This window comes from Zalophus californianus, chromosome 14, assembly GCF_009762305.2.
Source record: "Zalophus californianus isolate mZalCal1 chromosome 14, mZalCal1.pri.v2, whole genome shotgun sequence".
NCBI classification, from domain to species: domain Eukaryota; kingdom Metazoa; phylum Chordata; class Mammalia; order Carnivora; family Otariidae; genus Zalophus; species Zalophus californianus.
In genome coordinates, this window is record NC_045608.1 from 79598330 (window position 1) to 79624525 (window position 26196).

Sequence of the window (26196 nt, forward strand, 5' to 3'; positions counted from 1 at the left end):
CTAGCAAGTGGTCTTATGAAACAAGCCTGTTTGGGATTTAAAATCAGCAAGAGATCACCTTCAGAATGGGAACTCAAGAGTCACCCATGCACCACAAAATTGGGATGGCAAACTGAATCCACAACTCAGACTGGTTTTTACTGTTGTTTCGGAGAGCAGCAGGAGGGGGAGCGAAGAGAGGTGTGAAGGAAGTTCTTTTTCAATTTTAAGGAGGGAGTGTACCCACTCCCTGCAGCTCTTCTGTCGCCCCCACACGGGGGGTGAAGGGATGGAAAGCAGGCTGGCCTGCCCCTAGTACCAGTCTTACCAGGCGGGTATCCATTCCTGAGCATGAACTCGGCATCAAATAAACCCCAATACCATCAGCAATGCAGCATGAAAAGCAAAGATCACGACAGTAACTCACGGTCATAATTTAAAATATGATAATGCTCCTAAATCCCATGAAATGGTTTACAAATGTCCAATGCACGCAAATTTTCTGAGGAACTCCGCAGCACCGTGGAGATACACAAAACACACATAAAAATACAACCCTACCATTATGTAAAATTAACCTAAAACTAATATGCTAGCTGAAACAAACTATGTATTAAATCTGTTTGGCTCACCTTCTTCGAACTTAATGAGCCCCAGGGGGCGGGTGGAGTGGGTGCGATTTGGATGCCGGAGCCTCTTCCAACAAAACCTTCCGAGGAGGTTCACGGTAATGGGTGGAGCTGGGTTTTTCCGATCTCTCCCCATTTTCCTTGTAGGCAGAACAGGCATTCAGAACAAGCTGCTGACTACAGAGGTCAGCTCCAAGTGTCGCCGTAGGCTTACAACACTGTTTTTGGGGGTGTTTCTCCCAGGGAAAAGGATTTTAAAAATATTTTCTTTTCCTCCCAGCTTATTCAAGGTCTCAAGAGCAGCCACACCTGCCCAGTGTCAGCTCAGAGAGCACGGGATGGGGAGAGTGCATCTCCCATCACTGTTGGCTGAGCCTGCAGGGCGCTCCAGAAAAGCCATTTCAGGTCGCAAGGCTAGGCACAGGCTTTACAAGTAACTTCAAGGTTGTCCACTAAATGAATGAAAAGGCATAAATCAGTATCGTGCCCTGTAGTGAGGGACGTGGAGGAAAGAGGCAGAGCAGGAAAGTGTGTAGGCAAGTCAGGAGTAGGCCTTACAAAAGCAGTTTGCAGGAAAAGGTCAATGACATACAGGAGGCTTCCCACGTGACATAAAGCAGGTTGATAAAGGGACTGCCTAGCCTTGAGGTTCTCAGGGTTCCCACTTTAGTGATTAAATAGAAAAACTAAAAGTATTCACTGTTTTTAAAAATATAGGTCTTTCATAAGCATTTGAAATTCTCAGAAAAGATTTTTTTTTAGAACATTCTAACACCTTGCAGGTGATCTTGTTTGTTACACAAATACCTTAAGTTCTCCATTTCTTTGTAAGTAGAACTAGCTAAATAAAGGAAGCCCCGGTCTCCACCATTTCAATTACCACAAAATTCTAATTAGAGAAATCCATAGAAATGGGAAATCTCGATCTTCACGTTTTAACTGCTAACGATACAACAATGATATAAAGACGAAATGAGAAAGTTTGTAAGCAGCTGTGCTTTGAACAGGAAACCACCAACGGTTGACAGTGTCATCAGGATTCACTATAAGCTATAAGCACTTGTATTTTCTGGTAGAGACTTCTGCGTGGATCCTCTTCACTCTGAATTTAATTCATGAAAAAAAAAAAAAAAAGATGGGCAAGTCTATCAACGCAAAGTAGGCCTCACCATATACCTTGTCATATCATATCTTTCCATTGCTCCTAAACCTTGCCCTGTCTGGGAAAGAAATCATTTGGAAATGCGGAAATATTGTTTTACTGGACCCACGTCTGACTCTAATCCCCTGCTCTTAGGATTATAAAGAGGCTGGAGTGGAGGTCGGGTTCAGAGCTCAGCGAGAAGCCTTCGGTAGCCAAACGTCACTGCAGCCAGGACATGGCCTATGCGCTCCAAAGAGAAACAGGCTTTACGGATCAGTGTCTGAGGATGGGGTTTATTATTACAAATACACTCATGGATGGCATTTTTAAAGATCTTCATGCCATACATTTCCTCTGCTTGTCTCCCACACCACTTTTCTCCTACTAAGTGACCTCATCTGCTTGGGCTTTTTTCTACCCAAGGAGAAAAGTGTGCAGGCAGCGCTCCCTTTTGTGTTCCCGGGGTCAGTCCCCTCGCCCCTTGGCTCTTCACAGGCAGCCTGCTTCCCCTCCGGGAAAGACTCCGCAGCCCGCCATCTGCACCGCTCCAGAGTCCAGCCAGGGTCTGTGTCTCAGCCAACGATGACCCCAACCCCACTCCCTTTAGGTTTTGCTTCAGGATGTCACTGTTCTTTCTCTCCCCTTTTTTTCCTTTTTTAAGGATGTGGAAAGAAGAGTTCCTTTAAGGTTAACCAAGAAGGAAAAAGGACCAGAGTCCTATTTTCCTGCCAGCATGTTTGTAGACCTCACTTCTTCAGATCCAAGAAAAAGAAAAGTGAAGCCAAAGGGGCCCAGCTCCATCCAAGGCAAAACGATCCAGTTTAAATTGAGTGCTTCCCGGTCTTCCTGCATTCACGCCTCCTGCCCTGGTTCTGGTGCTCAAGCCAGTCCTCCCACCACCCCATCCCCAGGTCTTAGTGGGGCCAATCTGTCTGGATAATGTTACAACCTGTGGTCTTCCTCTGCACGTTCCCTCCATCAGACCCGCCCACACCCCATCGGCACCTGCTTCCCAGCAGGGCTGGCAGATACTCGGTCCAAGCGATTAGCTACAACACCCTTATGGAGGTGATTGTGTTTCCCTTCACAAGGGCGCTCACGTTTTAGCAAAGGATTCAGGGACATAAAACTCAAAAGGAAAAGGAACTGATTTATAATGGATCGTCTACGTACCAGCTTCAGACCCCAGACACATCATTTAATTTCTCTGCGCCTGCCTCTGGTTCCCACCTCAGACGGCTGTTCCTATAATTAAGTAAGCTAACATATACATAATACTTAAAACAGCACCTGACACCTTGCAAGGGCTCCACCACGCATCAGTTTTATTAACCTTCACCATGACCTTCTGAAATAAGTACTACTGGTCTCATCTTAAATGAGGACACAGAATGACTTGCTCAGGATCATAAGGCTGATGAATTAGCAGAGGAAGGATATAGCCCTCAGTCTACCAAGTGACCACAATCCCTGCTGTTTTCAACACAACACAAGGAATGACTCTCTACTGGTAAAACCATGGACACTCTGCAGACCTGTGGGGTGAGATCCCATTGAAGGGGTCCTGTGGTGTGCCGATGGTGGACTATCAGAAGGAAAGCCTGGGCAGCTGGGGTGAGCACGGAATGATTTCTGGAGCATGACCAGAGTTGAACAGCATGGTGTATCCTCTCGGGGTGGTGGTGGACCTAACTCAAGGTCCACCTCTGAACCACAGACCTTGGTCTACCCACTCGCCTCCTTTAGGCTCTGCTTTTCCCGGTGATAAAATGGGACATAAAATTTACTTGAGACACTGCAAGCTCCTGACCCCGGAGTTGTTCATGGCAGAAGAGGAAACCTCTTGTGAGGGAAACTCCAGAAAGGGAGTAAGCCCTACAGTAAGGAGGACAGCAAACCTGGGAATGTAAGTTACTTGCAATGTGAGAAATCGAGGCTTCACTGAACAGGCTAGAGATGAATAATGCTTACTTAGGGTAAAAAAAAAAAAAACAAAAAAACTGCCAGAGCCAAAAATATTACTAATGACCTCGATAGTATCTGGTTAAAAATTCCGAATTAAGTCTGCATGGTGTAATTTTTAATCTCCAAAATATTCCTGAAAATTCACCTATTTCCATTATGGGTTACAAATCCATAATTAGGCCTCTTTCCTTTCTGGCTTGTTCTACAATTGAAAAGCATTCACTATTCCACTGAAGTGGACATCCCTCAAAATAACCTCATTATTCTAGACTTGCACAATTATGTCACGGATATAATTACTACCATCATGATTCCAGTGGCTATTTGTTGCACCATAATTTCCAGATGAATTTCTGGTGTAGAAATAAAATAGCCACAATAAGATAATTAATTACAACTCTATTATGACTACGGCACAGAGTGACCGAAATTAAAACTCTGAAAGTTTTAGTATTTCATTTTTAATATCCTGTTCATCTTTGTAGCCAGCAAATAATTACTATAAAGATGCTTATTGTTAGTATATTTTGTTTCTAACAGCACTGCTTTCTTGGTACTTTTCCATAACTTCTACTGCAAAGTTTTGAAAGACCACTGTGTCATGATGGTCTGAGTACCACTGCTACTACTAATCAGATTCAGGGTTTTCTTGTTTGTTTGGTTTGGGATTTTTTTTTAAAGATTTTATTTATTTATTTGAGAAAGAGACAGCGTGCAGAGTGAGAGTGAGAGGGCACAAGCAGAGGGAGAAGCAGACTCCCCACTGAGCAGGGAGCCCGACGTGGGGCTCGGTCCCAGGACCCTGGGACCATGACCTGAGCCTAAGGCAAATGCTTAACTGACTGAGCCACCCAGATGCCCCCAGATTCAGGGTTTGTATGCTCCTTTTGCCCCTTGGGAGCATAATCTTAACCAAGCTACCGAATTTCTTTGGGTCTCAGTTTGCTCACCCCCCCTCCAAAAAAAATGGGGCTTAAAACAGAACCTACTCCTAAATCATTGTGATAATTAGGTGGGGTAACTTATATAGAGCTTCACAAAATGCTTTGGATTTAGTTACTGCCAAGTAAAGTTAGCAATTACTTCTTTAACTTGTAAATTCAATTCAAAGGTATTCAATATTTAAAATTTTAGGGGCGCCTGGGTGGCTTAGTCGTTAAGCATCTGCCTTCGGCTCAAGTCATGATCCCGGGGTCCTGGGATCGAGCCCCGCATCGGGCTCCTTGCTCAGCGGGAAGCCTGCTTCTCCCTCTCCCACTCCCCCTGCTTGTGTTCCCTCTCTGTGTGTCTCTCACTGTCAAATAAATTTAAAAAATAAAATAAAATAAAATTTTACTCAAGGGGCGCCTGGTTGGCCCAGTAGGTGGAGCATGCGACTCTTGATCTCAGGGTCATGAGTTTGAGCCTCACATTGGGTGTAGAGCCTACTTCAAAAAAAATGATAAAATAAAATAAAATTTTACTCAAAATGTTGTCGCCTCCATTTGCTTCTTTTTCTGCCAATGTACTAAACTGATTATCCAACAGTCAGTTATGAACATCAGTCCACCTGACACATTCTCTGAAGGAATAAGGTTCCTTTCCAGAACCCAAAGAAAGCAGACTCGTTTTCTGAGACAATGGAACCAGCTAGAACAAAGCACAGGGCAGCAGGCTGGAACTAATCGGCACTGATTATACTACAGTTTTTTGAGGCTGAGGGGCAGAGATTGCATTGGTAAACCTCACAAAAGGAAGATGAAAGCCTCTCCCATCTTCAAAGTATTTCCTAATCTATCTAAACGAGTAGTTTATTCTGTGTATTTGTGACCATTCCTCACACCATGAGTGAATTTTGTCTGATTAATTTAATTTTAGACATACAAAAACTAATTTCAGGCCTCTACTACTGTTTTACCCATTTGGGGCTCCAAGTATATTTTGGTTCCTGAAAACCTACCCCCAACTTCTTACATGAAATCCAAAGGCCGAACTACAGGGCAATTTGCCCCAATAGTATCCCCTTGCTGCTAGTTTTGTAGCACATTAACTGACCAGAGAGAAGAATCAATCAAGATAGTCAATATGTCTCTGGAATAGCGAACCAACATACTTCCCATTACCAATATGAGACTCGGCTACCAAGATGCTATGCCCCCCAAAAGAAAACTTCCTGATGATACGGCCCTTAACCAACGAGTAGCATGAAGATACCACATCCAAGATAGTGTGGGGGATATACAAGTGTTAGATCACTACAGGCTTTGAGGAGATTAAGAGCCAGTTAGAGATAGAAGATAACCGGTTACAACAACATTTACTGGTGAAAAGAAAAAAAAAAATAAGCCAGGTCCCTAGATGCAAAGATGCATAAAGGTAGGCACGGCCCTCACGCAAGCCACATCCATCATCACTCAGCAGCCGGCCACCCCGGGGCCCCACGCTAGGTCTGCAAGATGGAGGAGGCAGCAGGGGCCCCACGCTAGGTCTGCAAGATGGAGGAGGCAGCAAAGGTCCCTTTCCCCCGCAATCATCAGGGATTCAGAGACGGGCCTTGGGCACGGTAGCAGAGAAAGAGTTAGGATTTGAACTGAGGGGTGGAGGAAAAAAAAAAAAAGGCAGGCATCCTCAAGGAGGCCATAGGAGGAAGGCAGACCAGCCCGAGCATGCCCAGGGGCTGATGAGATAGAAATACCATGGCCAGTTCGGGTGAGCAGAGCTGCAAAATAATCTCAAATGTTTTAAATCTAGGAGAAATCATAATCAATCTGGGGAGAATAAATATAAATTTAGCTCCACTATAACATGAAGTCACACATTACCTTTTAGTTTTCAATACATGCAAGTGTCCTATGCTCCAGGAAACAAATGTGTTTTCCTCATTCCTGCCTCCCTTTTGATCTATGTCCTTTCGCAGAAAGCTCTCAGACACTCTCTCTCCCCTCCCTGGCAACATGGTTCAACCTCGGACTCACAACGGCTGTCTGGATGTGGATACAGCTCTGTCCTCTCTTCCGAATGCCATTTCCAAAGAGAATTCTGGATTTCTTCCAAATCTGGCCTTTTCCACATCATTTTATATTTGTTACTGTTATTCACCCCGTAACCCAGACATGAAAACCTGTTTATCTCCCACCTCTCATTCCACTGGTCTCCAAAATTCCACTAATTTTGTCTCTGAAATGTCTCTTGTATTCACGCATCCTTTCTATTCCTGTGGCCTGCCTCCTGGGGTGCAGGTCTTCACTACATCTTCTCTGGACCCCAACTGGTCTCCCCACCTTTGTCCTTCCCCATCCATATTGACTGCTGCCAGATTAAGCTCCCAAAAGCACAGCTTCCTACCCACATGCTCCCCATCCCCAAGCCATCAATGACTTCCTGCCAAATAAATCCCCAAGGCCCCCTCCCCACCAGCTATTCTAATCCTTTCCCTCTCAGTGCCGCTTGCCTGCTCCACAGTCCTAAAGCATTGTAGTCATAAAGCATTATTTGTTGTCCGGAAGACAAGATCCACCCTCCCCTAGCACCTTGCTGCTGCTGGAATGCCACTCCCCTGCCCACGTGGCCAGACTACTCCCTACGCTTCAAGAGCATGGCCGGCCGAATGCTACCTTCTTGCATGAAGCCATCTTAAATCCTTCAGCAGGAAGTAATCTCTCCCCTCCGAACCCTAGTACCACTTCATCCGCTACCAGCTGGCATGTGAGTTCCTTGTGTGCATGTGTTCTCACTCCTACCAAGGTGACCTCCTAAAGGAGCAGCTCTGTGGGAAAATAATCTAACCAATGTGCTAAGGTAGTATTTCCTTAGGAGGAAGCACTGTGCCAAGAGTTATGGAAGACCCAAGAGCATCAGTTGACAGCTAACTTGGGAAATTATGCTCAAACAATGCAAAAATAAAGCAGTAGTATCAGTAACTCTTTTTAACCATCATATACAGATGTTCACCGAATTCATGAAAATATAGAACATCTCAGAGAAAAGGAGTCTCCTGAACAGAATGAAGAATCTGAGGCAGCATACTGATACATCATAGCCTCAACTCTGGAGCCATTTGGGGCTGAGTTCTAATCCAAGCTCCGGCATTTACTCACTTTGTGACCTTGAGCAAGTCATTTGGCCTCAAGTTCTTATAAAGAGACAAATTAAAATGGAGATATTAAAAGTACCTTCCCCTTCAGACTGTAGTGAGAATTATGCACGCACTATGCAAAAGCACTTAGAGCCTGGCATATAACTAGTCCTATCCGTGTTCGCTAGTCTGACTAGGGTGCAAATGTTCTATATGGGGGAAAAAAACCCACAAGAATCACCTATTTGGTAGTTAAGATGCCTAGCAGGACTTTTACTAGAAAGGAAGACTTTACCATCTTAAAATCGTCAATCCACCTTGGCTCGACATCCTGACTGACTGGTAGGGTCTCTGGCTGACTGACAGGTAGGGTGAAATTCACCAGGGGTGGATCTTGTACCGCGGACCAAAAGCTGTGCAAACAGAGCGGGCCCCTCGGCCACTGAATCAGACACAAAGCCTTCAGCCGTCGAAGGGCTCACCCACAAACAGCCGCTGTCTCCCACAAACAACCCCGCTGGCCAGGTGGGGGCCAAATGAAACCGTCTGACTTACGCATTTTGGTCCGTGGCTCTGTGTAGAGACAACCACAGATACAATTAATTGCTGCACAAGAACTCCAGAACTAGGCACTGAATTTGGTCTGATAAGCAAGGTTTCGGGGTCAGATTTTTAAAGGACACTAATCCACAGCATCCAGCTGGACTATGCAAATAAGAGTCTGTTTCAAGGCCCATCACATCATACGGTGACTTATTAATTACTGGTGACCGTAGGGTATCAACATCTGTCATTTTCCCCCCAAAATGTTAAAACACATTATACATAAATTGCCACAAATAAACAACCTGAGCCTGGACCACGGGCGCATATTCCCACACAGTGAAGTGAAACCTGCAAGGGCATTTGATGTTTTATTACTTTTTACTAAATTATTTATAGCAAAAGTGCCTGTTATTTACATGTCAGAATTACCAGAGTGGTGGAATCACAAATTCACATTTCTCCTCGTCTTAGTTTCTGACAAAATCTAGAAATTAACAGAATTATAGCACTAAGGCTGATGCCTTACAAGAACAAACAGAAATATCTATCCCTTTCTCCATGGTTGGAAGATCTGTTTTTACTTATGAGCTGGAATCCTGCCACGACTGCTTCAACGAGATCTCTTTATCCAAATGTCAGGGAAGGTGAGGCAGGGGAGACTGACGGCCAGAAAAAATACCCCCAAATCTCACTGGCCTAAAGCCACACATGGTTTAACCTCTTCTTCACGCCGCATTCCAGTTCCGCTTGGCGAGGGAGGTTCTGCTCCACACAGTCATTCAGGCTTCTCCCATCCTGTGGCTCCATCATAGCCCAGGGCTTCACAGTTCGCCCCCCAGCCCCCCTGCAGCTGGCCAGCAGACCACAAAGAGAGCAAATGTGGAAAAGGCACTCCCACCCTTAGCCGCCTCGCATTCCCACACACAACCCGTTGGTGAGAATCGGTCACATGCCCCGCCCACCCCCACATGTGGAAAGTAGTCTAGTACAATGGTTGTCAGCAGGAGGCAACTGTGACTCCCAGGAGACACTGACAATGTCTGGGGACATCTTCACTTATCACAACGAGGCAACTGGCATCTAGCGGGTGGGGTCCAGGCATGCTACCCAACACCCCACGGTGCACAGGTCAGTCTCCCCACAACAAAGAATCATCCAGTCCCAAACGTCAACAATGCTGAGATTCTGCTAAGCATCTAGCCACTCACCACCATCATATGACCTGTCAATGCTCAGGTCTACCGCCATCTGTCACGAAGATACACTCTAATCAATCCCAAGGAATCCATATTTGAAGTTTGTTCATTCATTCCCTCGTTTGTTCCTCCATCCACTCGTCCAAACTCCTGAACAAGACAAGGTCCCTGCACTCAGAGAATTCTCAAGGGGAGCACGGCGGCAACCACATACAGAACCATCACACACGGAGGGAAGTGGGATCAAAAAGGAAGAACTGGAAGGGACACTAATTCTTCCGGAGGAAGCTGGAGGAGGATCCATAAAGCAGATGGCCTGGGAAGGAAGTCTTAAGGCACAGCCTTATAGCTTTCCATCAGAACAAGGTGTTTTTGTGGGAAGGGGGACAAGGAAGACAGGAAGAAAAGGCACCCCAGGAAGAGGGAACTACATGAACAAAGGAATGGCCATATGAGAGGACAGGACTTCTTCTGCTTTTGGAATGGGGCAGAACAGTAACTAGGGGAGGAGGGTCCACCCACCAACAGCCATTGCAAGAGATACTTTTTGTTCAAACAATATTTTTTAGTAGTGTATTCATGAAAGTCATAAGTGCCCAGCTACACACGCTGGCTTTCAGTCAAGTGGCCCTTCAAGAAACAATTCCCATCACCCAACTACATAGAAATGTGTGTTAGCACAGGGCAAAGCTCAGATAATAGTTGGAAATCTCACTGCAAATTTCCCAGCAGAACTCCTCACTGACGCTTTCAAGCCATGAGGCCTCAAAGTCAGCATCAAACTGATTCAGGGAGATGCGGACCAAAATCATCCATCTCTGTTCCCAGAGACAGAAGAGTACAGGAGTCCGATCACTTCCTGAGTTATATGACACCGAACCCATTTTTTTAAAAAGGCGTTACTGCTTTTTTCAATCCCGAATCCCAGCCGTGGATGTGGCTCCCAGGCTGGGGTTAAGTGCACAGACCGCATGGGCTCATATCCCCGGGCCTCTGGCATAAACTCGCCGTGTGTCCTTGGGCAAGTCCCCTAACTTTTCAGGATCCACTGCCTCTCAGATAACACGCTTAAAGCAGTTAGCCCTGAGCCTGAAGCATATAATACACATTATCTGTTATCTCTGTACTAGAGTTATCTCCCCCATTCCCCCCAGAAATACACTGTGGAATCCAACAGTTTGGGAAGGAAAACATCTGATAAGCTTCCATGTCATTTTGTAAAACATGCATTATTAATAACAACGTCAATTTGCTTCAGGCAAGATGCTTTTAATTACGAAGTCAATACCATCATGTAAACAACAGTTGTTCTTAATGTTGAAGCTAAACTAAAATTGAGTCTAAAAAATACCACCCTCCTACACCATTATTTACCCCATTATTCGCTCAACTCACTTTTCCTCCCTCCAACTGTTGGTACCGCACCCTCTTTTTCTCATTTTCGCTGTGATCTGCTCTGGGGAAACAAAGTGTATTTAGCTGTTAAGTACTATAGATTATATCGAACGACACCAGTCACCTAGCACTAAAAAGCCTCATAAAAGGAAGAAATTTGTTTCTTCACAAGTCGGAATCTCAAAGGAGAAGTTAAACCCAGGGAAGTGGACTCCAGAACCCAGAGGAGCGTCAGCCCATGCCCAGCGGCCTCCTCCTCCGCCCCACTTCTGGGGTGTCCTAGGTGATCACACGGGAAGCCCCAGTCACCTGTACTTACAGTGGCCACAGAGTCTAACGGAGCTGCCCTTTGCAGTAAGCCAAGGACAAGGAACAAAATGAACACCAAGGCGAACGGACGACCGAGGCTGACTCCCATTTACGCCTCAAAATTGATTATCACTGCCCTCCTAATTTACAAGGAATTCTAAGTCGTCTGGACAGCATCTCTTTTTCAATTTCCATCCCAGACTGGCCTTGATTCCAGAGAATGTTATTTTAAGGAGCACATTAAAGAGAAGGTTTGGCACCTCCACGGACAGGTTCCACAAATAAGATGTAGCAAATCTGGGGTAAAACCTCACATATTCTTTTTAACTTCTTGGTGAAGACATTTTTTCTCGCAAATCAAAGAACTTCTTGTTGGGAAGAATGACTGCCCTAAGAGCCAATTCTCAAACACCTCGTTTATCGCATAAACTCAAGGTGTGTGAACGATTCATTTTGGAGAGCTCTGACTCTGCTGCTGGGAAAAAAACAAAATAAACGTGTGATTCTGTAAAAAAAACACAAAAAACAAAACCCAAAAAAACCCACTAACTCTTTCAGCTAATATTTAGTATTTGTGTATAGAAATAAGGGCAATTTATAAAGTGAATTCTGCTGTCCCCCTTCCCTAAACAAGCCATTTACCTTTTCCTCAGGTGAAGCAACAGGCCCTGGAGAAATCTGGCTTATCAGGAACCGAAATGAGTATGATTTCTCAGTATGCATGGTGATTACCCAGGAATCTGAGTTGAAAGAGTGACGTAAATGTCTAGCAATTGCCCCCAAGTGCTCTGTGCTTGGGGTTTGCAGAGCTAGCAAACTAATTACTGTTTCTGGCAATTTGCTGCAGGTCCTAACATCCCCAGATAAATAGTTACACTTCCCAAAAAGAAACAGAACACAAAGGGTTATCATTGGAGGCATCAGTTAAAGACCAGAAAAATCTGTGGCTTATCCTGGGGCCTTATCAGTTGCCATCAATCCCATGTGTTAGTAATGGAGACTCAGAAAGAGGGAGTGCAGGCCAATTGGAGCCCGGGCCCCAGACATCTCCACTCGGGAGTATGGGGCTAGGCCTGCTTCCCTTCCCAACCCCCACTTGGAATGAACAGACTCATCAGGAAATCGCACCCTTAACTCGAGGAGGAAAGCACTGGGCAGTGTGTACACAAGCACTCGATCACACAACCGTTATGTTCACAACACGTGCGCGTTCCAGAAGCATCCTAGCTGCAAACAAAAGACAAGGCATCAGCCGGTGTCACGTGGTTCCACCAAGAAAAACAACAACAACAACAACAAAACAGTCAAGAAAAGCCTAAGCTGATAGATAAATAAATACACTCCAGATAGCACAACCAGGAACCCAGAACAGAGAGAGGGCCATGCATTTGCCAGGTAGCCACCCAAGGGCCCAGCCTGAAATCCTGCAACGATCAGCAACCCGGCCCTGAACTGGAACCCAGCTCTCAAAGTTATTCCTCAAGATTAAATTTCACCATTCCTTCAACAACTCAACTCTATTGAGTGTCTACTGTGTACCAAACCCCGTGCAAAAGCCCTTCCAGGCACAGCAAATAGTACGGCTTAAGGAGCAATTTTAAAAGATCCCACTAACTTTACAGTCCTGTTGTATAGTCTAGTGGCCTTTCTTGCCTATGCTCAAGAGATCTCTTCTTTAATAAAAAGAACAACAATCATAAAGATCCTATTCCAAAAAGCATATTCATAAAGAAAAGGATTGACAAAGCCAACTGCCTTCTGCAGGCTTATCCAGCCCTGTTCTCTCCTGCCTCTTTTCTGAGGACGGCTGCCTCTCCATCCATGTGAAATGTCCACAAAGCCTGCTTCAGGGGCCAAAAAAAACAATCCCAGAACTCAGGACCCCTGAGTAGGGTGACCAACTGATGCTAGGTTTCCTGGGACCATTCTGGTTTTAAGACAGAAAGTCCCTCCACCCAGGTATCCTCTTAGTCTTGGACATGCTGAGTCAGTGGGCCATCCTACCCGCCAAGAAAGCAGACCCTGGAAACCCGACGCTTGCCCAGCCTGGGAGGAAGGAGGCTGGTGCCCTGGAAGGAAGGCCTGATTGCTTGCAGGCTGTCCCAGAGCCTCTCAGGTTGCTCCAGCTTCCTCCTGAGAAGGCCTATCATCTTAAACTCCACACCATTCAAGCAAAGCTTTAGAAAGACTCTCCAGTGACAAGACTCCGATGACATGACATACAAAGCAAGTCCTCATAAAAACGCCAAAGGCCGTAGTTCTTTAGACGTGGTTCTCTTCGTGGCTAGTTAAAGAGCTTCTTCAGTGTAGAGCACAACTATTCACCCCGAGATTTCCAGATTTCACCACCACAACTGGTGGATGGTAGATGCTGAATAAAAGGGACACTAATAATAGCCACCACGATGCAGCATTTACAATGCACAGGGCAACACGTTAAGCACCTTATGTAAATGATCTAACTTACTCTCAAGTGACTCAGTGAGGTTGTCCACCACTTTCCAGGTGAAGCAACCAAAGCTCAGTCAGACCTTATTTACTCAAGCTCATTATGGCAGAGCCAACACTTGAACCCAAACCCATCTTGCTTTAAAAATTCCAGGTTTTTAATCACTCAACGGAGTTAGGATCAGGTAAGACGAGTATGTATGGTAACAGATCAAGAATTGAGAGAGAAGAGTATCAGATACATTTCTTTTATTCTGTCCCCTTTCAGCTCTGCCACTAAAAAAAAAAAAAAAGGCAGAAAACCAAATTAATTACAAGTTAAGTTTGTACATTAAGCTAAGGGAAGGCAAGGGTTTTACTCAGAATTGTGCAGAATTGTGCCTAGCAAACAGTAGGCACAATTTAATATATACAATTTAACATATACAATTTAATATATACAATATACAATTTTATACCTAATACAGGGTTTGAGACATTGGTTCTCAGTATTTCAAATGCTATTTTACCCATCACCAGAGGTGAATAGATGGATTCCCACCTTAGGTTTCTCAAGTGTTAAGATGATGGAGTAGGACCTGATGGACAAGTACTTACCCTGGATAAAGATGGCTCTCTACCTGGATGGTTGAATTAGCTATCACTCCCTTACAATGACCATGATCCTTATGTCGCATACAACAAAGGGCCAAATTCTCCAGACGAGGTACAGCGATCTATCCACATTCTCTCCAACCACTTTTAACCTCATATTAACCTGAAAGGAAGCAATTTACAAACCTACCCCAGAGCCATACAACTGGAAAAGAGTATCACACCAAATACTTTGTTTTTGAGACATTGAGCTCAGCTCCATTCATTAGCCCTCAAACTGAGAACATTATTTTGATGTTAACGTACCCGTGGCCATTTTCTCCAAGCAGCTAAAAACATTTCCTCTTTCCTAATAACGCTATCCGTAATGATCAAGCATTCCAAGGGTTAGGGTTTCTATCCTGGGAACCAGTACTCCAAAATCAAAAGAGGTAGAGCAAACCAGATGTCTGCTGTTGTTTTGGAAGAAGCAGACAAACAGAAGATGAAAAACAGACTACCAATAACAATTCATCTTGTTAGAATGTTCACTTCCCAACTACTGAAATGCACACTGAAGCCTGGCAACGCTAATTTGATTCAATACTTAATCATTATTAATGCAAGTAGGCGAAGCTCTTAAAAATACGTTTCCCTCGGGGTGCCTGGGTGGGTTCCATCAGTTGGGCATCCAGTTCTTGGTTTCAGCTCAGGTCATGGTCTTGGGGTCCTGGGATCGAGCCCTGTGTCGGGCTCTGCACTCAGCGGGCGGTGAACTTCTCCCTCTCCCTCTGCTCCTCCCCCACCCCACTCATGCTCGGGCTCTCTCTCGCTCAAATAAATAAATAAATAAAATCCGGGGGGGAAAAAGTTTCCTTCTTCTTAACTTCCTTTAAGTCTAAGGCCAAAAGCATCTGTAATTCCTTTATCAGTAGGTCAAAATCATTTCTGTGCTGTCAAAGATTCATCAATGATTGAGTATTTATTGAGCCCTTCTGTTGTACAAACACAGTGCAGAATACAAAACAGGTTCAGACCTCATCCAGTATTCATCTCTAAGGAGCCTGCAAGAGAAATGAGCTCTTGCTGGTTTCAGTCCCTACATCCACCAGCTCCAAGGCCCCCTTGGAGGAAACTGTATCCCTCACCCTCTCCCCCAGCTGAGCAGTGACTGGAAAAGTCCCATTCACATCCTGGGACATCTTTTCAGTGTATCACCCTTTATCTGAACTAGCTTGAGTGGGTTTCTGTTCTTTGCAATTAAAAAGAAAGAAAAAGACGGGCGCCTGGGTGGCTCAGTCGGTTAAGCATCTGCCCTCCCCGCAGGTCATGATCCCAGGGTTCTGGGATCGAGCCCCGAGTCGCACTGTGGCATCGGGGGTCCCTGCTTAGTGTGGAGTCGGCTTCTCCTTCTGCCCCTCCCCCCTGCTCATGCTCTCTCTGGATCTCTGTCACTCTCTCTCAAATAAGAAAGAAAGAAAGAGAGAGAGAGAGAGAGAGAGAAAGAGAAAGAAAGAAGAAAGAAAGAAAGAAAGAAAGAAAGAAAGAAAGAAAGAAAGAAAGAAAGAAAGAAAGAAAGAAAGAAAGAAAGAAAGAAAAAGAAAGAAAGAAAAAGAAAGAAAGAAAAAGAAAGAAAAAGAAAGAAAGAAAGAAAGAAAGAAAGAAAGAAAGAAAGAAAGAAAGAAAGAAAGAAAGAAGGAAAGAAAAACAAAGAAAGAAAGAAAGAAAGACAAAGAAAGAGACCACTCAATCTTAGGTGATAATACAAGACCATCTATGATAAGTGCCCTTTGTAGAATGAATGAATGTTGAACAAAATGAGAGATGAAGGTAATTTTACCAGAGAACTTGGGAGGAGTGAAGAAGGATTGCTATGGGCTAAAGTGACAGAGTTAAATTTTTTAGAAGAGTTATAAGAACCAAGTCACACCTTGACTGACGGAGTAGAGGGAGAGGACATTGTAGGCCACAGAATATTCCAGAATTTTAAACAGGCTATGCAAAGCATTTCTGGGGACTTGTGGGTTCACCATCCAGTGTTTTAAAGTCAGGCAGAGCAAAAGTCAGGGATAGGCACGAAGTCTGGGTCTAGGTGGGGAAAACCTTAAGAGGGAAGACTAAAAAATATGAACTTCATCCCCAAAGACAGAAGCCACTGACAAGTATTAAGCAAGGGAATGAGCGCTTAAAATGGCCTACTGTCCTAAGGGTATCAGCATTTTGTCATATGGATTGGGGTGGGAAAACCAGGAGGTAAGGGTACCCACTCTCACAGTCCAGAGAGAAATAAAGTCCTCAGGTGGGAGACAGGAACTGTCACTAAGGAGGGACAGTTCATCTGTTAATCAGCAGAATCCCAATATTCATAAGAACGTTCCCCATTTCCACGGTATCTGTCAAAACTTTTGCCAAAATCTCATCAATGACTGTAGAACCTCAGTGAGGAGTGTACTAAATGTGCCTTTCTGGATTCATAAACGGAAAGGGAGGCAGGAAAGTTACATTTCCTTGGGAGGTAGGTCGGAGGGACTAGAGAGAAAGCACGGGCACGGAACATGGCGCCCCAAGACCCCACTTCATCACGTCTTTGCCCCTCCCAGCCGCATTCGGTCAATACCTTCCCTGCATGAAGCCTGGTAGCCCAGGAAGCCTGCATGATGTCAGAATAAGTTTTAGCAGGCAGGATGTTCGCAGTGAGCTTTACGTATGTGGGGATGAACAAATCCAGGGGCAAATAAGACATCCTGCCGTACTCACGCCCTCTGCTCCCAGCAGATCACAAGGAGCCCCCACAATTCTACAAAAAATGTACTCCGGGCCTCAGCAGCCATAGAGGGCCTCGGCCGGAAAACCACGGGCTTCAAGGGCCACCCAAAGGAGAAACAAGTCACACACACAGCCGCTGGCCTCAGGTCTTCCCATGACAGCAAGCCAACCAGAAATACAAAATCCTTAAACATAAAACAAGTCCTTAATCCAAATGGTGATTTCAGTCACTTAGGCGGACTCCTGGAACACCGGGCAGCTCACAAAGTCAGGAGGGAAGGAGCCGGAAAACCCACACCTTCCTCCCTTCCGGCTTTCTGGACATTTCGACGACGCCTGGGGCCAGGCACCACATTCACTCCACAAGTGTCCTCTACCTGGTCAGCCGACTAATTATGAAACTAATTAAGTGGTGGGCACTCAGAGGCCAAACAAAACACAGAAATGTCTTTTGGAGCTTCCCAAGTATATTTCGAGACTAGTCCCTCAGGGCATCATTTTCCCTCTTGCCCGGTCTGCGCCTCGCCCTCAGCCCAACCGCACGCACCCTGATCCTTTCCTGGAGGTCGTGGACGGGCTATATTTGGCTCTCCCTGCCGGCTTCTCAGCCACTCATTTCCCACTTTCCCTCCCTTTGGGTGCAGTGTTTTGTCACTCAGGGGAAGCAGAGGGCAGCCTCTGCAGTCTTCGGCTAACACTGATGTCCCCTAGTCACTGTGACTCAGGGGCCAGCTGTCATTTCACCATATCACCTGTCTAAGGGAGAGCTTTCTTTATAAAAATGACTTCAGCGAGCGAGGTGATTACTGAGCCAGAAGCAACACTATTTTGTTAAATTCCACGCTTATGCCGAAGGTACTTCTCAGATCCTAAAAATTCTAACCCATGCACGCATTTATCACAACACGAACAAAGATACTTGAGGAACCAGCACTTCCGACAGCAAAATCTCTCTCCAGGCCACCAGCTACTTAATCCGCCACCCCTTGCAATGCCTATTCCTCGGCATCCAACTATTTTTAGGGACAATGCAACAAGGCAGGCTTTAAAACTTAACCCGCCTCCTTGTCCACATGGTTGCTGATGGTAGCACGAATGTCCCAGAACTCTCTGGGTGTTCTGCTGGTCCCGTGACCAGAAAACGCCACTTGTCCAAAGTGCTTTTTCTAAACATCAGAGTAATGAGGGGGTGGCCCAAGGCCACCCTACACACATTCTTGCCCCCTTGATGTCTTCTCTGGGGCCCTGCAATCTTTGCTGTGGGAGGCCACCCCCTTTGCCACTCCTTTCTTACCCCAGGCTGTCCAAACAAACTCAGGAAGTCTTAGATAAGAAGCAGATGGTGAAGGAGAGAAAGTCTGTAAGTAACAGCTCTCTGTTACATAATGCTAAGCACAGAACCTCCTAGAACTAGCCCTAGAACCATCTCCTGGCCTACCACGTCAGAATAAACTACTCAAAACAGGCAACAAGAGAGAACATTATAATGTTTTTTTATTTGATGGTCAGTGTATAATCGTATTAGCAAATAGAATACCAACACATCAGTAAATACCATGTGGGGGTAGGACCAGATTCTTTAAGATAGTTATCATTCTTTCAAGTGATACTTGTGTAACACCCAATGTCTACAAAGCATGAGCCAGCCCCACAGGAAGACACTTTGTAACCTCATCTGGGCCACATTACCTGTGGAAGTCATTGGTGATCACTCACCTGTATCCATTTCCCCCTTTTTCAGGACAAGAGATACTTGAATTATGGTTTCAATGGGGTCCTAGCACTAGTTCTGGCCAAAGCAATGTAAGTCACTTCTGCGCCCAGTCATGTCATTAATACAGCAAGATCCTCTAGTTTCCTTTCCAGTGCTGCACACTCAAGATCACACCTCCATCAGTTTGGGTCTTCGGGTGACCACGACAAGCAGGGCCTACCTGATGACCACACCGGGGACACAGCATGGGAAAGAAAGAAACTGTGTTTAGCCACTGAGATTTGGAGGTGATTTCTTACTGCAGCACAACCTAACCTAAATTGCCAATAACATCGCTGCTTTAAAAAAGAGAGAAACCTGCAAAAGTCCCTGTCCCCCATCTGTTTTCTAAATCAGATAATACCCAAAAAGCAGAGTTTGTTTCAAAACTCAAGTAATTCTGTCCAATGTAGACGGTGCAGACAGGATAGACAGGTTCAAGCAACTCTGAGGGGATAAGGAATGAAACAGAATGACCTTTCAACAACAGTGAAATCTAAACATTCGTGTGGAATTCAGCTGCAGAGTTTAAAGCCTACGAAGAAAAGGTCACCTTCTGACAACAGGTCCAGTCACTTAGGAAGTAGTGATCTCCCCAATGAAAGAGGCATTCAATGACCATATGCTCCTCCCTCAGAAGTCCAATACCACCCTTTGTTCCTCTCTCTCTGGCTTCCACTGAACTTAATTAGAATCAGGTCTTCCATAAGCTCCCCGAAGGTGGTTCATCTTTATGTCTCCAGACAACACCCCCCGCCCCTTGGCATTTTTCACAAAACCTATTATTTATCAGGTGCTTGATAAACATCTGCTGAATGAATTAAAGGAACACTGTAGAAAGGACTTGGGCACTGGAGACAAAGGTTGGTCTAAAAACCCTCCAGGGCACACCCCCCCACCCACCCACCCACAGCTAAACACACTACTGCAGACCTCTGGGGGTGGGGAGCCTCCACCTAAAAAAAAAAACAAAATAAGCATCAATACAACACTTTATTATGATTTATTCCTGCACACCGTTTAAAACCACAGTGAAACCGAACACTGCACTGTGGCTATCTTTGTTCTTGGACGTGCATTTACATGTGCAGGCAGCGTTTTCCCATGTGGAATTTTGCGTGTGAGGTATTTATTTTTTCTATTAAAAAAAACCACACCCTTTGTTTCTATTGCATTATTACACTCCTTATTATCCCATCACGTGGCTTTCCCTCTTGCAGGAACACAGCAACACACCCTGCGTTATTGCTGACATAAAAATTACTTGTCAGAATCCCTCTGTCCTAGCACCATCACAAATCTGATCTTCCCGAAGCGGTGGCCTTTGTTCGAGCTGGGACCCGATACCTCCTTTACTTCTCCTGGTGATTCCTGGATGCTCTGAGGAGAAGGATACATGCCAGTGTCACTTAGGTTTTCTTAAAGTCACCTTTCAGAACTACCCTAGAGGTGAATGACAAATCCTTCAAGTTTTTAAATTTTATTTTTCAAGGTATGGTGGGGGGGGAGGGGAAAGGTGGTGAGAGAATCTGCCACAGACCCTGCGCAGCTGTTGCTGCAGGAGCACCAGGAGCCTCTGGCCCTCAGCAATGCCTTCTTCCCACAAGATGAACCTTGAGTCCACCTCCATAACCATTCTTATTCTCTGCTCCTCGTGCAGGATGCCAGGACTCTGCCCTCTAGGAGACAATGCCAATGCCAAGGTGATCTGACATGTCTGAAGGTGACATTTCCATTGAGCCCCGTCCAGAGAACCCCAGATTTCATTAGGTTGACATCAAAACAGAACTATCCTTGGAAAGAAAGGAACAGGCCAGAGTTTTTGGAAAAGAACCAACAACCTAAAGATAAAATGCAGCCTGACAGCCTAATGGTTCATGGCTATTTACATGGAAACTTAACCAAAGCACCATTTCTCTGTTCTCTTTCTGGTCCCCCAACTGCCCTCCGTTCCACCTCCCAGGAACTTACTGCTGGCATGTCCCTCCTGATATTGCAAATACTATTACAATGAAGGCTTGCAGGAGAGACATTATTTTGTAAGAAGGTTACTACATTTGACCAATGCCCTAATTGAGCACTGGTCAAATTTACAATCGGCCTTACAATGATACCTTTTCAACATGCGATACCCATGAACAGACTGAAGCCAAAATATATTACTACACATAAGAAAGCAGGCATATATCCAAACCCCACGTTCAGATACAATTGCCTATGTACTGAATACATCAAAATTCCCATCAATGGAAATCCGGTGGAATTGATTCAACCCCAAAGGCGCCCTGCCCTCAACGACTTCTTCCAAAGGAAGGTTTCAAGTCATTTGCAATTTCTTTCTCAGAACCAGGAGTTATCAGCAGCCCCCCACGGCTCCTCCACACAGACAGTAAAGGAATGGTGTGATGCAGAAACCACCCAAACAGCCCCGTGCAAACACTGTTGGCCCAAATGACCCAGAGACACCCAGGCGGCTACCCAGACTGCTGGGGGTTACCTGAATCTGTCACCGAGTCCCTTTCACCCCCTTCCGCGTGATGACATCAAGTGGAAACGGTACGCGTTTGGGAGGCAAGAGGCTGACAAGCAGGAAGCACAATTGAGCCTGAGCTTTGTTCAGCCTGCAGTGAAATACACGCAGGAAGGGTTAGACTCGCGCAGCAGAGAAAGAAATCCAAGCACCCTCCCCGGCCGGCGGCGGTGGAGCGGGTGCGCGGGGAGGTGGAGGGAGGCGGCGGAGGTGTGGAGAGCCGCCCGGCCGCGGAGGGGGGCGTAACGCTTCCTAATTGTCTCTATAGGATAAATAACCCCTCCCCCCCACTCCGTTGCAGTCTCCCCCGCCCCCAAGTTCTCCTCGTGTGGTAGAGCTTGCACCAGCAACTGTATGTAACCCCTCAAAAAGAAAGAAACACCAGAAGGTTGTAGAATAATATCTCGGAGCAAAGACACACTAGCAAAATATACTAGTAAACCGGGTTATCAGGGAATGCGGGGCGCCGGGTCACCCGCCCAGACACACCAGCGCTGCATTCGCGAGCATCCTCTCCCTCGCCCCTGTCCGCCACCTCAAGTCCCTGTCACTGTTTTGCCGATTTCTCTACTCTTTCCAAAACCGTGCAGCGCTCCCCCCGCCCCACCCCCACCCTAGGCGGGATCGGGGACCGCCGCCTAGCGTGCAGCGTCCCACGCGTCCAGCCGGCTTTGTCCTGCCGCTGCCCTTCCAGGAGCAAGCGCCCCAGGCACGTGGGTCCGCACAAAAGACCCCCCAACATCTGGCCTGCCACGGCTCCCTCTCCTCCCGGGGCCGCGGAGTGGCGCGCGAGGGCAACTTCTGGGGGTGGGGACCTTGCCCGACAAGGAGCTTGCTAAGGGGACCGTCCCGGGTGCGTGCGGGGTGGGGGCGCAGCTGGGGCGCGCGCGCACGTGCACCTTCCGAGGTGCGCGCGGCGCGGGCGCGGGCGCGAGACGCGCTCCCTCGGACTGGAGCTCCAGGGGGCATCCGAGGACTCGGCGGAGCCGCCGACAGCGCCGTTCCCCCGCCCCAGCCGCCTGCCCAACTCCGCCAGCGCTCCGGAGAAACGCAACTCCAGGGAGCCCCCTTCCCCGCCGCCTCGGGACCGCCCCGCTGTGCCCCGCACTCCACTCCCCGGGACCGCTGCGGCCCGCCACCCCCATCCGCTGCCCAAAAGGAGCCCCCCTACACACCAGGCGGCGGCTCCCCTTCGCCGCTTCCCTGGCTCCGGGCTCGGCCGCCGTGGGGGCGAAGGCATCCCACCCTTCGCGCCCCTCTCGCCGCCCCCGACCCGGGAGGGGCAGAGCAGAAAAACAAACCGAAAGTCACCGACCTCTCTCTGCAGCGGGCTAGGGCGCTACCTACAGAGGCGGCGGCGGCAGCATCGCGGGATGGTCCCGGCGCGCCCGCCACCCGCTCGGCCAGACGCGCGGGGCGGGCTGCGGGGCGGGCGCGGGGAGCGCGGCGTCGGTGCCTGCAGCCCCGGCTCCCGGCTCGGCCCTTCGGGAGGCGCCCCACCTGCCCGCCGCCCTCGGCGCTCCCGGTCGGACACCGCCGCCAGGCGCTCGGCTCCGAGCGGGAGCTTTTTGTGTCACCGCCCAGACTAAGGCACCGAAGCGGGGTGGGGGCGGGAGGCCGGGCTCCGCTCCCCGCGGCACCGCCCCTCCCCGGCGGCTCCACCTCCTCCAACCCCCCCCCCCCCCGGCGCCCCAACGGCTGCTCGTCCTGGACGTCCGTCTGTCGGTCCGGAATCGCACACCCAGCCCCCGAGTGAGGAGCTGCCCACCCTGACCCGCGCGCTCCCTAGGCCGTGCCCCAAGTGCCCAGCCTGGGCCGGGACCTCGACATTGTCTCTGCACCGCGCGCTGGTTGGCGGGGGGCGGGGGGGCGGAACCTGAGCAGCGATCAGGTGTGAGACGGGACCAGCGTTCAGCCGGCAGCAGGGCAGGGCTGGGGTGGGGGTCGAGGCTGGCGGGGACCAGCGTACGGCTTTGCGACCGGGGGACCGAACCAGGGAGTTGATATTGTCGCGTTTCCAGAAACTGCCCTGGCATCCGCGTCGCCGCAGATACTTTTTGGCTGCCCCTGAAAGTTCACGTAATCCAAGCAGGGAGCGGTCCTGCTTTTGTGAAGGGGAGGACGCTTCCAAAGAAGCCCGAATGGATACCCGCCCCCCCCCCCAGACACACCTGGCTCCCTGGAAGGGGGGGCGGGGGGCGGGGAGGGGAGGGAAGAGGGAGGTACAAATGCTGAGGATTCTATGGCAGGTGCGCACCACTGCGGCCCACCTTATTCTCCACCTTGAAACCTAACTTCTACCTTAGGGAAGATGCTTAGAATGACTAGTTACTCCAAGAAAATGTAAAGACATGGTCTCTTGCCTCTTGTGTTGACTGCAAAACTGGGGAATGGAGAAGGGGTGGCTGGTAGAGGATGCTATCCATGCTCCTTGGTGCCTTTTTAATAGATTTCTATGCAGAATGAAGATCCAGAACTCTATTCTATGACTCTGGTAAGGATAAGCCTACCCACTTGCCTGGAACTCCAAACAACAGAGAGCATGCAGCCTCCTGGCTGCTGGAATGGAGCTGTTTTATGTTCTGCTGTCTTGTCCACAAAGAAAGAACTCCCATTCTAACCTCTCCCAATAGCTCATTGAAGTGCTTCTACCAGGAAAATGAAAAGGAAACCCTGCAAACCATTGAGGGGGCTCTGAATGACCTACTAAAATTCAAAACGTACTCAAGTAAAGCCTGTTCATAGTGTTTCCAAATGTGTTGTCACTAAGCACATACAGAAATCGGTCACCAAGAGACAGCTTTATAGCTTGATGGCTGTCAGTCCTCTCTTAGGCTCCTAATTAAAGCGTTCACTTGGGTAAGCCGTGTCTTTTTGTTCCCCGCAGTTATAGCTTCACTGTGCACCTGGCAGCAGTGAAAGCTAGATGTGTGCTTTAAAAGCCTCAGGTATACTGGAAGTAGAAGACTTCAGGAGTCTTTACTTTTGTCCTCAAATTTAGGGCAGAAAAAAAGTTTTTTTTTTTTTTTTTCAGTGAGAAGCTAATGGGAGTATCGAAAACTTCTGATGTTGACCAGGAGCTTGCAATAGGATGGTGAGTTATCACATCCCAAAATTTTACTAGGAACGCTTAGCCTATAAATATTATGATTGTTCAAGAAGTGACTTTAAAGACTACTTTTAGGAAGCTAATTTCAGGGACCGGTAATTATTCCGAAATTTTGAAACTCTTTTGTCAGCTGCTTTCAAAACAATTCTTTGGGAGGATTCAAGCTTTCGGCATGGTGTGGGGTGACTTCCATCCTTCCTCATTCATTCCCGCTGGCTGGTATTTTAATTCACACCACATCATGGGTGTTCTGCCTTCTGTCCAGTCTTGTAAAGCTGTCATGTAGAGAAGGTTAATTAACTGGGGCAGACTGGGATAGACCAGTTCTAAGACTAGTCGGGGGCCGCGCTGGAGCGGCAGCAGCCATTCGAGTCAGGGGAGGAATAGGCAATGACACGTCTGAACAGATCCTTCAGTGAGGCAGCCCCGGGAGCAAGGCAGCTGCGACCAGGCCGTGGCCCGAGCCGCAAGCTGGCGGGCAGCGTGGCCAAAGCTTCTGGCCTCACCCTCCAGACTGAGAATGCTGCCCGTGGTGGGAATGGGAGACAAGGGGCCAGGCAATGTCCCGGGTCTTGAAGAACGAGGCTTATCAGGATGGGCTCTGGCACTGGGGAGCAAGATAAAGATCAGATATTCATGAATTCATCCAACAAGTATTCCTTGAGTGTGGACTGTGTAGCGGGAACTTGGCCCTCGGATCAGAGCAGAGAAGAAAACAGACCCAAACTCCTGCCCTCCCAGAGCACACATTCTAATAGAGAAAGCAGAGAATATACAACCTAACAGGCAAAATGAATTGTGTGTTGGGGGGTGAAAAGGGAAACGGGAGCAAAGCAAGCAGGAAAGAGGGTGATGAAGTGTCTGTGTGAGAAGAGGGCTAAAATTTCAGTTCGGGGGCCGGAGGGGGCCCCCACTGAGAAGGTGCCCTCTGAGGAGCACGCTGCAGGAAGTGAGGGGGCAAGGCAGGCAGTAAACTGGGAAAGAGTCTCCCTTATCAGACAGGGTACAAGAGATGGGTCTGTACTTCCCATGGGCAAAGGTTGAGATACTAGGACTGGGTCAGAAGGTCAGTCAGACCAGTTAACACTGACTGATGTTTAGTGACCTGAGGTGGAACGAAAGCCATTTAAATCCCGACAGGGATGAGCTCTTATTCGTCTTTGTACCCACAGCATTGAGCCCAGTACCCAACAAATGTTTCTTGGCCTGAGCCCTTAAATCTCTGAGAACCTGCGATGCAGCGGAGAGAAGTGTGACCCCGGAAGACCAGGGACAGCCCTTCTATTGGGGATGACACTTCCACAAAAGAATGTGACGATCTTGGGGCAGCTGGGTGACGCAGTTGGTTAAGTGTCTGACTCTTGGTTTTGGCTCCGGTTGTGATCTCAGGGTCCTGGAATCGAGCCCTGTGTAGGGCTCCGGGCTCAACATGGAATCTGCTTCGGATTCTCTCTCCTTCTCCATCTGCCCCTCCCCACGCTGGTGCGCGCTCTCTCTCTCTCTCTCTCTCTCAAGTAAAAAAAATAAATCTTAAAAAAAAAAAGAATGTGATGATCTGTTTCATGGCTTTTTGTGACTGTCTTACTAATCTTTGAAGGCAGGGATTATCTCTTACCTTCTACCCTGAGCACCTAACACATGAGGAAGGAGGGAGAGAAAGAAAAACAAGAGGAAAAGAAGGGAAAGAAAGAGGGAACTGAGACGGGAAACAAACAAATCCTACTCAATGCTTGCAACCTCTAAAGATCCTAATCCAGCCCAATAAAGAGGGTGAGTTTTCTGTTTAACATGCATGAGTTT

General features: G+C 47.5%; 1 protein-coding gene and 1 long non-coding RNA gene across 6 annotated transcripts in view; one reads left to right on the forward strand and one right to left on the reverse strand.

The window, feature by feature from the left end:
* The window catches only part of RNF152 (ring finger protein 152), a 76455-nt gene extending 53603 nt beyond the window's left edge, over nt 1–22852 (reverse strand). The window contains exon 1 of one of the 5 annotated variants that reach the window (XM_027576460.2): nt 22635–22852. The gene's annotated coding sequence lies outside the window, so the exon portion shown is untranslated. Of the gene's footprint in view, nt 1–611; nt 1199–18720; nt 18842–21254; nt 21385–22602 lie in introns of those variants that run through there. The other 4 variants (XM_027576455.2, XM_027576457.2, XM_027576459.2 and 1 more) reach the window with 4 other exon arrangements.
* A 175-nt stretch (nt 22853–23027) lies between these two features.
* On the forward strand, nt 23028–25779 carry LOC113913338. The gene is made up of 3 exons (XR_003517162.1): nt 23028–23178; nt 24322–24381; nt 25569–25779. It is a non-coding gene; the product is annotated as an uncharacterized LOC113913338 (long non-coding RNA).
* The last annotated feature ends 417 nt before the right edge of the window (nt 25780–26196 follow it).